Source organism: Lithobates pipiens, unplaced genomic scaffold (genome assembly GCF_037356315.1).
Source record: "Lithobates pipiens isolate NorthernLeopardFrog02 unplaced genomic scaffold, aLitPip1_a1.2 Scaffold_23, whole genome shotgun sequence".
In the NCBI taxonomy this organism is placed as follows: domain Eukaryota; kingdom Metazoa; phylum Chordata; class Amphibia; order Anura; family Ranidae; genus Lithobates; species Lithobates pipiens.
The window spans coordinates 270,513,460-270,526,255 of NW_027507785.1; the positions used below are offsets into that span (position 1 = coordinate 270,513,460).

A 12,796-nucleotide genomic window follows, 5' to 3' on the forward strand; every position below is an offset into this window, starting at 1 on the left:
TCAGAACATGATGACGTAATTTCATTACGATGGGACTACATTCAGGCTAGTAGCCAATAACTTTGATGTAGGAATTTGATCTGAGCATGCGTGGCACTTGGTCCGATCAAAATTCTCTACACATGATCGGAGTATGTCCGATTGGACCAGTTTGTCGGGAAATATTTCCAACAAGTTGGAAAATTGGGTCCGACGGATATTCCGACTGAATCAGTCCGATGCATACCACACACAGTCGGATTATCCAACAACACGGTCCGATAGGACACATTCCAACCGATTCTTCGACCGTGTGTACAAGGGCTAAAAGTGTATGGACAAGAGGCATTCTAATTGGTCACTACGTCACATGGGTTGCACTAACCAATTTGAATCTGTCTAGCCCGTCCAATCAGCACTGCGAAGAGATGAGAGAAAGCCTGGAGGATTTTGAATTCCCGGACCGGTGAATCGGCTGTCAGGCGTCGAAATGCTACTTCACCGATGCTATCCGTACCTCTCAGAGTGTACAGACAAGAGGCATTCTAATTGGTCAGCACCATCACATGGATGGCGTTGACCAATTAGAATCCATCAGAAAGCCAGGAGGATTTCAAATCTTTAGACCGGTGAAACGGCATCCCAGTGTCTGACAGCAGGAGATCACAGGACTCTGGTACAGCGGGACCAGGGGGGATGGGGAGGGGGTCCCGTGTAAGTTCACCCTACAGAGTTTCTGTAAAGGTGAACTTACCCTTTAATCTGGCTATACACTAGTAGAATTTTGTTAACAATGTTTTGTTTTAAGATGTGTGTTCATTTAATTTTCTTATCGGTTGACATGATTAACTGGTACTGGAAAATGACTGCTTGGGTGGGCTCTTGTGAGCCCATGCTGGCTCTTTGTGGTGTGTATGCTCACATCTGTTGAGTATTGTAGTACCAGTGCAGCCTTTTGTAAATGCACAATGTTTAAATAAAGATTTACAACAAAAAATATTGACGGTCGTTTTCAACCAAAGTGTCGAGAACATTTGAAGGAGCAGGATGGACATTTGTTCTCCAACAAATGAATATCTAACTTATATGGTTTTCGTTTAGTAAAGTCCATTTGTTCTAAAATCTAATGTTAAAGCAAATTACATTTTTACTACTTTTGTCAGGGCGTTGAATGTATTAAGATTTTCTTATGAATTTTCAAATAAATTTTGGTTTGAAAATCTACTGGTGTATAGCCAGCTTCATTATGAAGGTTTGACAAAATCAAAGAATATTCACCTGCCTGGATTTGTCACACACTAACGGGCTATATTAGGCGTTCCAATTGAATAAACATTCTTAAAATGCTGATTGCAATGATATTGAGAGCTATAATTTACGCAGGGTGAGTGTTATTGAGTGTGTTATTAACAGCTCTTTTATTAAGATATTACGGTGTTAAAGCATTTTCTTTTTGTGCTTATATATAGATAGCCAGCAGATGTTGCAAAAGGTGAATGATAGTGAATAAAAATAAGAGCTAAACTTGTATTCGTTAAAAGTTAGGGACACTAAATACACTATATTGCCAAAAGTATTGGGGCGCCTGCCTTTAGACACACATTAACTTTAATGGCATCCCCATCTTAGTCCATAGGGTTCAATATTGAGTTGGCCCACCTAATAGCCTCAACTCTTCTGACAAGGCTGTCCACAAGGTTTAGGAGCGTGTCTATAGGAATGTTTGACCATTCTTCCAGAAGCGCATTTGTGAGGCCAGGCACTGATGTTGGACGAGAAGACCTGGCTCGCAGTCTCCGCTCTAATTCATCCCAAATGTGTTTTGTTTTGTGTCCCAAATCGGGTTGAGGTCAGGACTCTGTGCAGGCCAGTCAAGTTCCTCAACCCCAAACTCGCTCATCCATGTCTTTATGGACCTTACTTTGTTCACTGGATGATTTGGTGGAGGGGGGATTTTGATGGGGGGTTGTTTTGCAGGGGTTGGGCTTGGCCCCTTAGTTCCATTGAATGTCAGTATACCAAGACATTTTGGACAATTTTATGTGGGAGAAATCATGTCCCATCATTGGTGTCAGTGGGAGGAATCATGTCCCATCATTGGTGTCAGTGGGAGGAATCATGTCCCATTATTGGTATCAATGGGAGGAATCATGTCCCATTATTGGTATCAATGGGAGGAATCATGTCCCATCACTGATGTCAGTGGGAGGAATCATGTCCCATCATTGGTGTCAATGGGAGGAATCATGTCCCATTATTGGTATCAATGGGAGGAATCATGTCCCATTATTGGTATCAATGGGAGGAATCATGTCCCATCACTGGTGTCAGTGGGAGGAATCATGTCCCATCATTGGTGTCAATGGGAGGAATCATGTCCCATCATTGGTGTAAGTGGGAGGAATCATATACCATCATTGGTATCAATGGGAGGAATCATGTCCCATCATTGGTGTCAATGGGAGGAATCATGTCCCATCATTGGTGTCAGTGGGAGGAATCATGTCCCATCATTGGTGTCAGTGGGAGGAATCGTGTCCCATCATTGGTGTCAGTGGGAGGAATCATGTCCCATCATTGGTGTCAGTGGGAGGAATCGTGTCCCATCATTGGTGTCAGTGGGAGGAAAAGTGTCCCATTGTTTGTGTCAGTGGGAGGAATAACGCCCCAATGTTGGTGTCAGTTGGAGGAATAGTACCCCATTGTTGGTGTTAGAGGTAGGTATTATGCCCCAATATAGGTGTCAATATGAGGAATAGTGCCCCAAGGGCCATATAAGAGCCTTGAAGGGTTGCATCCACCCCCTGGGCCTCCATTTGGAGTGATTTAGATGTTTGCTTGGAGCTCAACTGGATATGTGAAAACTCTTTAATACATGTGAATCAAAAGCACAATGCAGATCTCCATAAGAAGTCGGCGCTCTTGTCCATTCTGAGTGGCACATGAATGTGGCACATTGTTTCAGTGAATGTAACATTGGTCAGTGTATCAATTACAGGAACATGAAAACATCCAAATGTTAGTGTGTTTCTTTTATAGGGGTGACTGGAATAGGAAACAGTGACAGCAAATGAGCTTTTAAACAAAGCAAACGATTAGTCATCACATTAATGGCAAACTCTTGATAAATTAGACATTCACTGCTTTATAAGTAGACCCCAAAGAATATACAATTTAAAATAGATAGAATTTATAATACATTTACATATACAACATATAATAATTCATCCAATACATTGTTTAACAGAATTAAGGCAAGAGAGAGCGAGTACAGAGAGAAGTAATTCTATGCAAGTGAATTGTAAATTGACCTTTCAATATATTAGAATAAAACTGACATTAAGGCCCCATCCACACCTTTGTGTCATGGGAGACATTTTAGGAAACACATTTAAAAAAATATATATATATATAAAAACCCTCAAAAAGCCCATTAGGCTTGCTGTGGCATTAATGCCTAATGGGGGTAGGAGCTGTGACATTTTGTCACACAAAAAAAAGCAACATAAAGTGCATTACAAACACATGTGATGCTTTTTGCACCTCCCTTTCTTCATTCGTTCAATACCTTTTTCCTTTGTCATTCCATTTTATTAAACATAACTTAATTTCTGAACTTATTTGTTTTGGCTTCTTTGTAAAGTATGTATGTATGGCATGGGTTGTTACCAACGTGTGGTGAAAATTTCATGTCAATAGCACCTTTAGAAATATATTTACCTAGAAAAATGTTCAATACTTATTTTACACGCTGTATATATATACAGTGGCGGAACTACCACCATAGCGACCCACGCAGGCGCTATGGGGCCCGCAGCTGAGAGGGGCCCAGTGACGATGAGAAATGCAGACATCTCACCAGCGAGTGCAGGGTAATCTCCCGCTAGGCGGCCACCTACTGCTGCCTAGCCTAGCTGGAAGGATGCAGGCCGACCCAGATGGATCATCATGTGAGTGGGGCATGTCATTCTGCGGGGCCCGGTGGCGGCCACGGCTCCGCTGGCATAGTTATACCTCTGTGTGTTATGACCCTGCATTGCTGCTGACCGTGCAGTGTGCAAACTTCACGGTCCGTCCGAACAGCGCTGTCTGTGTCTGCCAATTGAATTTGAGGTGACACTGCAGCGCCCGCCAGAACCTGCCAATGTCCATCATGATTATAATTAGGCTGCTTCCTGTGTGCCCATTGAAAGGTGCCGTGACAGTAAAATGGGTGCTGAGTGCAGGCGCGGTGCGCCACCCACCTTATCGTGACAGTGTTCCCTCGTCCAGTCCCAGCCACAATGGAGCAGAGGAGCCCGCGCAGTGCTTTGGCTGCCTGTCCCACACGATCGGCAGTGTTGAATGGAGGCTCAGGCTAGAGCTGAGAAGAAGGTACAGACAGTGTGATGTGTCAGTGTGGCCTGTAGTTGGTATAATCTTATGTGTGTAGCACAGTGTGTCATTCAATAATTGCTGTCTGGCTCAAGCTGTAGACAGACAGTTTTATACACAGTCTGTAGCTGCAGCAATCATACTCAGACTTCACAGTGTAGAGAATAATGGCATCATATTCGTATTTATTATAATATGGACAAATATTGGATACTGTATTGTGGGAAATATTGGAAAAACCCAAGGCATACAGGTGCACATAGATAACATCCATCCTCCAGCCCTCCAAAGTTAGTTTGCTGCATACACTCTACACACTAAGCTGTTGCCTGAGTACTGTGCTACATGAATGTGGTAATCTGTTTTTCAATGGCATTAGTTAGTTTTTTTGTGGGGGGAGGGGCTGTTTGCGGGGGGGGGGGGGGGGGGGCCCATACAACCTTTTGCTATGGGGCCCTGTGATTTCTAGTTACGCCCCTGTATATATATATATATACACACATACACACACTTTTCCAAAAATTAAAGGGACACTTTTTAATCAGAATATAGCATCAAGTTAATTAAACTCTTAGGATATTGATATAGTCAGTTAAGTAGTAGAGGGGTTGTTAATCAGCTTCAGCTGCTTTGGTCTTAATGAGATTAACCACTTTCAGACCGGACCATTTTGCTGGTAAATGACCAGAGGTCTTTTTACAATTTGGCACTGCGCTGCTTTAACTGGTAATTGCGCGGTCATGCAATGTTGTACCCAAACAAAATTTGCGTCCTTTTCTTCCCACAAATAGAGCTTTCTTTTGATGGTATTTGATTGCCTCTGCGATTTTTATTTTTTGCGATATAAACGTAAAAAGACCGCAAATTTTGAAAAAAAATGATATTTTCTACTTTTTGTTATTAGAAAAATCCAATAAACTCAATTTTAGTCATACATTTAGGCCAAAATGTATTCAGCCACATGTCTTTGGTAAAAAAAAAGTCAATAATTGTATATTTATTGGTTTGCGCAAAAGTTGTCACATCTACAAACTAAGGTACGTTTTCTGGAATTTACGCAGCTTTTAGTTTTTACGACTGCCTATCTCATTTCTTGAGGTGCTAAAATGGCAGGGCAGTACAAAACCCCCCCAAATGACCCCATTTTGGAAAGTAGACACCCTGAGGAAATTGATAAGTGGCATGTTGAGCCCATTGAATATTTTATTTTTTTGCCTCAAGCGATTGAATAATGACAAAAAAAATTTATTTTTATTTTTTTTACACAAAGTTGTCACTAAATGATATATTGCTCACACATGCTATGGGCATATGTGAAATGACACCCCAAAATAAATTCTGCTGCTTCTCCTGAGTATGGGGATACCACATATGTGGGACTTTTTGGGAGCCTAGCCGCGTACGGGGCCCCGAAAACCAAGCACCGCCTTCAGGCTTTCTAAGGGCGTAAATTTTTGATTTCACGCCTCACTACCTATTACAGTTTTGAAGGCCATAAAATGCCAAGATGGCACAAAACCCCCACAAATGACCCCATTTTAGAAAGTAGACACCCCAAGCTATTTGCTGAGAGGCATGTTGAGTCCATGGAATATTTTATATTTTGCCACAAGTTGCGGGAAAATTACAAACTTTTTTTTTTTTTTTTTTTTTTTCACAAAGTTGTCACTAAATGATATATTGCTCACACATGCTATGGGCATATGTGAAATGACACCCCAAAATAAATTCTGCTGCTTCTCCTGAGTACGGGGATACCACATATGTGGGACTTTTTGGGAGCCTAGCCGCGTACGGGGCCCCGAAAGCCAAGAACCGCCTTCAGGTTTTCTAAGGGCGTAAATATTTGACTTCACTCCTCACTACCTATTACAGTTTTGAAGGCCATAAAATGCCAAGATGGCACAAAACCCCCACAAATGACCCCATTTTAGAAAGTAGACACCCCAAGCTATTTGCTGAGAGGCATGTTGAGTCCATGGAATATTTTATATTTTGCCACAAGTTGCGGGAAAATTACAAACTTTTTTTTTTTTTTTCACAAAGTTGTCACTAAATGATATATTGCTCACGCATGCCATGGGCATATGTGAAATGACACCCCAAAATAAATTCTGCTGCTTCTCCTGAGTACGGGGATACCACATATGTGGGACTTTTTGGGAGCCTAGCCGCGTACGGGACCCCGAAAACCAAGCACCGTCTTCAGGCTTTCTAAGGGCGTTACAGTTTTGAAGGCCATAAAATGCCAAGATGGCACAAACCCCCCCCCAAATGACCCCATTTTGGAAAGTAGACACCCCTAAATTTAGGGGTACACTAGTGAGACTAGGTAATAAATGGCGGGTGCCCTGAAACTATAAAAAAAATAACTAACCAATCAGCGTCACCTGTAACAGTTATATGGTGATCACTGGTGAAAGGGTTAACTAGGGGGCAATCAGGGGGCTTTATGCGGTAGTATATGGGGGTCCCTGGCGCTATAAAAAGCTGCGGCGAACCTAAATACCTACCTGCCTAACTAGCGTCACCTGTGACACTAATACAGCGATCAGAAAAACGATCGCTTATTAGGCTGGGTTCACACTGGAGCGATGTGGGAACGCCACGAATGCGCGGCGGGTTCCCGCATCACATGCCTCCCGGCGGCAGTTCACACTGCCCTATGCGAACTGCTGGGAGTGTCAGTGAAATGTTAATGACACCCCCAGATCAGTTCGCATATCGCAGTGCGATCTTCAAACTCGGATCGCATGGTGTGAACACCCATGCGATCCGATTCTGCTGCGGACCAAAAAAAGGGTCCCGTGCGAGTTTGCGGCGGGTGCGGCGGGTGCGACACGAATTCAGCCATACTATCTGTATGGCTGAACTCGAATCGCACAGAGATCGGATGTGATTTGCACTGCAGTGCGGTGCGAATCACATCCGTTCTCATAAACCGCTGCAATGTGAACCCAGCCTTAGTGACACTGGCGACGGGGGGTGATCACGGGGTTAAACCTTTATTGGGGGGGTTAGGGGGGTACCTTAGAACTAAAGGGGGCTAACCCTAACTGCCCTAACAGTTATTACAGTCACAAATGACACCCGCCGGGTGATCAGGGGGTTAAACCTTTATTAGGTAATAAATGGCGGGTGCCCTGAAACTATAAAAAAATAACTAACCAACCAGCGTCACCTGTAACAGTTATATGGTGATCACTGGTGAAAGGGTTAACTAGGGGGCAATCAGGGGGCTTTATGCGGTAGTATATGGGGGTCCCTGGCGCTATAAAAAGCTGCGGCGAACCTAAATACCTACCTGCCTAACTAGCGTCACCTGTGACACTAATACGGCGATCAGAAAAATGATCGCTTATTAGGCTGGGTTCACACTGGAGCGATGCGGAAACGCCACGAATCCGCGGCGGGTTCCCGCATCGCATGCCTCCCGGCGGTAGTTCACACTGCCCTATGCGAACTGCTGGGAGTGTCAGTGAAATGTTACTGACACCCCCAGATCAGTTCGCATATCGCAGTGCGATCTGCAAACTCGGATCGCATGGTGTGAACACCCATGCGATCCGATTCTGCTGCGGGCCAAAAAAAGGGTCCCGTGCGAATTTGCGGCGGGTGCGGCGGGTGCGGCGGGTGTGGCGGGTGCGGCGAATGGCTGAACTCGAATCGCACAGAGATCGGATGTGATTTGCACTGCAGTGCGGTGCGAATCACATTCGTTCTCATAAACCGCTGCAATGTGAACCCAGCCTTATGTGACACTGGCGACGGGGGGTGATCACGGGGTTAAACCTTTATTGGGGGGGTTAGGGGGGCACATTAGAACTAAAGGGGGCTAACCCTAACTGCCCTAACAGTTATTACAGTCACAAATGACACCAATGCAAAAAAAAAAAAAAGCAATTGGTGTCACTGTGACTGGGGGGGGCAGGGGTAATTGGGGGGTGATCGGGGGGTAAAGGGGGGTGTGAGTGTGCCTGGCATGTTCTACTGTGTAGTGTAGTGCTTGTGCAACTCACCGATGTTCTCTCCTCGGTGCCGGAACGAAAACTACCGACACGGAGGAGAGAATACATCACTTCCTCTCCTGTGTTTACATTACAGGAGAGGAAGTGATGTCACCGGACAATTTCATTCGCCTGGAGCGATCGCGAGGGGGTGGCCATGAATGAATGGCCGTCCCCTCGTCCGGGATCGCTCCCGAACGAATACCGACCGCCGCAGGCACCGGGCGGGGGCCCGATCGGGCCCCCGACCCGCGGGAGGCAAGGGACGTACATGTAAGCCCTTATGCCTGCCCGTGCCATTCTGCCGACGTACATCGGCGTGCGGCGGTCGGCAAGTGGTTAACAACAGGTGCATAGATGGGCAGCAATGAGACGACCTCCAAAACAGGAATGGTTTTACAGGTGAAGGCCACTGACATTTTTATTTCCCTACGCATGTTCCCTGACTATTTTTCACTAGTTTTGCATTTAGCTAGGGTCAGTGTCACTACTGTTAGCATGAGGCAATACCTGGACCCTATAGAGGTTGCACAGGTAGTCCAACTCCTTCCAGATGGCACGTCAATACGTGCCATTGCCAGGTTTGCTGTGTCCCCCAGCACAGTCTAAAGAGCATGGAGGAGATACCAGGAGACAGGCAGTTACTCTAGGAGAGCTAGACAAGGCCGTAGAAGGTCCTTAACCCATCAGCAGGACCAGTTTATGCTCCTTTGTCCAAGGAGGAACAGGATGAGCACTGCCAGAGCCCTACAAAATGACCTCCAGCAGGCCACTGGTGTGAATGTCTCTGACCAAACAATCAGAAACGGATTCTATGAGGGTGGTCCGAGGGCCTGATGACCTCTAGTGGGCCCTGTGCTCACTGCCTGGCACCAAGGAGCTTGATTGGCATGTGCCATTGAATACCAGAATTGGCAGATCCACCACTGGCGCCCTGTGCTTTTCAGAGATGAGAGCAGGTTCACCCTGAGCACATGTGACAGGCATTAAAGGGTCTGGAGAAGTCGTGGAGAATGTTATGCTGCCTGTAACATTGTTCAGCATGACTGGTTTGGTGGTGGGTCAGTGATGGTCTGGGGAGGCATATCCATGGAAGGACGTACAGACCTCTACAGACTAGACAACGGTATCCTGACTGCCATTAGGTATCGGGGTGAAATCCTTCAACCTGTTGTCAGACCCTACCTGGGTGCAGTGGGTCCTGGGTTCCTCCTGGTGCACAACAATGCTTGACCTCATGTGGCGAGAGCATGCAGTCAGTTCCTGGAAGATGAACGTTTGCCTGACCTAAAACCAATAGGAAATTATGTTGCACTTCAGTCTGTTCAGGAGCTCAGTGATGCCCTGGTTCAGATCTGGGAGTAAATACCTCAGGACACCATCCATTGTCTCATTAGGAGCATGCCCCGACGTTGTCAGGCAAACATACAAGCACTTGGGGGCCGTATAAACTACTGAGTACCATTTTGAGTTGCTGCACTGAAATTTCAGCAAAATGGACTAGCCTGCTGCATCATTTTTTCACTTAATTTTCAGGGTGTCTTTGAATTCAGTCCTCTGTAGGTTTATAATTTTCATTTCCATCAAACAATGATGTGGTCATGTGACTCGTCAGTGTTACAAGGTCTCAGGTGTGAATGGAGAGCAGGTGTGTTAAATCTGGTGTTATCGCTCTCACTCCCTCATACTGGTCACTGGAAGCTCAACATGGCACCTCTTGGCAAAGAACTCTCTGAGGATCTGAAAAAAAGAATACTTTCTCTATATAAAGATGGTCTAGGCTATATGGTTGCCAAGACCCTGAAACTGAGCTGCAGCACGGTGGCCAAGACCATACAGCAGTTTAACAGGACAGTTTCCACTCAGAACAGGCCTCGTCATGGTCGACCAAAGAATTTGAGTGCACATGCTCAGCCTCATATCCAGAGTTTGTCTTTGGCAAATAGATGTATGAGGGCCGGTTAGCATTGCTGCAGAGTTTGAAGGGGTGGGGGGGTCAGCTTGTCAGTGCTCAGACCATACGCCACACACTGCATCAAATTGGTCTGCATGGCTGTCATCCCAGAAGGAAGCCTCTTCTAAAGACGATGCACAAGAAAGCCGCAAACAGTTTACTGAAGACAAGCAGACTAAGGAAATAGATTACTGGAACCATGTCCTGTGGTCTGATGAGATCAAGAGAAACCTATTTGGGTCAGATGGTGTCAAGCATGTGTGGTGGCAACCAGGTGAGGAGAACAAAGACAAGTGAGTCTTTCCTACAGTCAAGCATGGTGGTGGGATTCTGTGAGGAGGAAGGCTGAAACTGTCTTCAGGTTAAAAGCATGTGAGAAGGCACAAACCTGCAGAAGCGATCACTGACTAACTTTTCCAATAAAGTGGTCAATAGAATCTGGTAAGCTGAATCATATCACAATGACTTATTTGGTGTGGATGTTCGAGGCTGTGATGAAGGATCGCGTGGAAGGTTGTGGCTACATCTTTTTACCTGAAAAATTTGCCATTGTTTTGTGTGTGACAATCACATCACATTATAGAGCAATCTCTTTGGAATAGTTTAAATTGCAAGGACTTTTATACTATAGTTGTTGCAGCAATTGCTGTCACTGGGTTGTTTTCACATGAATGTGTTAACTGTTTAAATATATCTTATGTACATAATATGGTGAATGCACTATGAATAGTTACACATATGATATTTGTTAAAAAGTGGCAAATTATTGATTGTTAATGAGAGTGTATTATTCAAGTTGATGATTAATTTTGTTGCTAATTAGCGCCCCCTATATGTTATCTATAATCTGAATTGAGAAGTGTACTACCTACCGTATTCTCTTTTTCAGGGGAGCAGCATTAAAGCATTTATTAAATTTTTTACCTTACACACATATATATATATATATATATATATATATATATATATATATATATATATATATATATATATATACATATATTGGTGCAGGTTTTTTTTTTTCTATTTTTCACATGGTGGTGGGAGTGTCATGGTCTGGGGCTGCATGAATGCTGCTGGCACTGAGGAGCTACAGTTCATTGAGGGAACTATGAATGCCAACATGTACTGTGACATACTAAAGCAGAGCATGATCCCCTCCCTTTGGAGACTGGGCTGTAGGGCAGGATTCCAACATGATAATGACCCCAAACACACCTCCAAGACGACCCCTGCCTTGCTAAAGAGGCTGAGGGTAAAGGTGATGGACTGGCCAAGAATGTCTCCAGACCTAAACCCTATTGAGCATCTGTGGGTAGTCCTCAAACGGAAGGTGGAGGAGCACAAGGTCTCTAACATCCACCAGCTCCATGATGACGTCATGGAGGAGTGGAAGAGAACTCCAGTGGAAACCTGTGAAGCTCTGGTGAACTCCATGCTCAAGAGGGTCAAGGCAGTGCTGGGAAATAATGGTGGCCACACAAAATATTGACACTTTGGGCCCAATTTGGACATTTTCCCTAGGGATGTACTCACTTTTGTTGTCAATGGTTTAGACATTAATGGCTGTGTGTTGAGATATTTTGAGGGGACAGCAAACTTACACTGTTATACAAGCTGTACACTCACTACTTTATATTGTATCAAAGTGTCATTTCTTCAGTGTTGTTACATGAAAAGATATAATAAAATAAGTACAAAATGTGGGGGGTGTACTCACTTCTGTGAGATACTGTATATATATATATATATATATATATATATATATATAAAGTATTAAAACCATAGGAATCTTGATAACCGCCAATGCTATAATAGTTAGAGTGTTCCCTAAAGAGTTCCAATGATGTCTCTCTGATGTTGAAATAGAATCAATTTCAGAACGCCTTTCCTTCAAGCTAGAGATAAGACTTCCACTAACGTGGTAATAACGTTTTTGCAGCATTTATAAGGGAGGTTTGTAAAATATTCATGTTAAATGATGAATGATCCAAATTTAGCTCCAAATTCAGTTGTATAGAAATACCAATCACATTTTTATGGGTTTAATAATTGTTTAATAATTGTTTTCCAATATCCATAAAGTTTGCGAGAATAAAACCATCCATAGGTATAAGGACCAACGTCATCTCGACATCTCAGACAGAGGTTACATGCATTCCATTATAGACCAAGTACCATCCAAATACCATATATACATATGTATGGGGAAAAAAAAGAAAACAAAACAGGGCAACTTAAAGCGGAGTTCCAGCCTCAATAACGTTTTTTTTTTTTAAAGTCAGCAGCTACAAATACTGTAGCTGCAACTTTTAATAAGGACACTTAATGTCGGCCCCCCGAGGATGATTCGGCTCGGGTACAGGCGAGTTGCAACTAAGGGAAACCGGCAGTGGAGCCTTCAGGCTTCACAGACGGTTTCCTAATGTGCATGTGCAAGTTGAGCGGTGCTTTCTGAATTGCCCTCCTCTGAGACACACGG

General features: G+C 44.2%; 1 protein-coding gene across 2 annotated transcripts in view; it reads right to left on the reverse strand.

The window, feature by feature from the left end:
* BRINP2 (BMP/retinoic acid inducible neural specific 2) overlaps positions 1-12,796 on the reverse strand; it is a 485,004-nt gene that overhangs the window by 405,782 nt on the left and 66,426 nt on the right. The window lies entirely within an intron of this gene.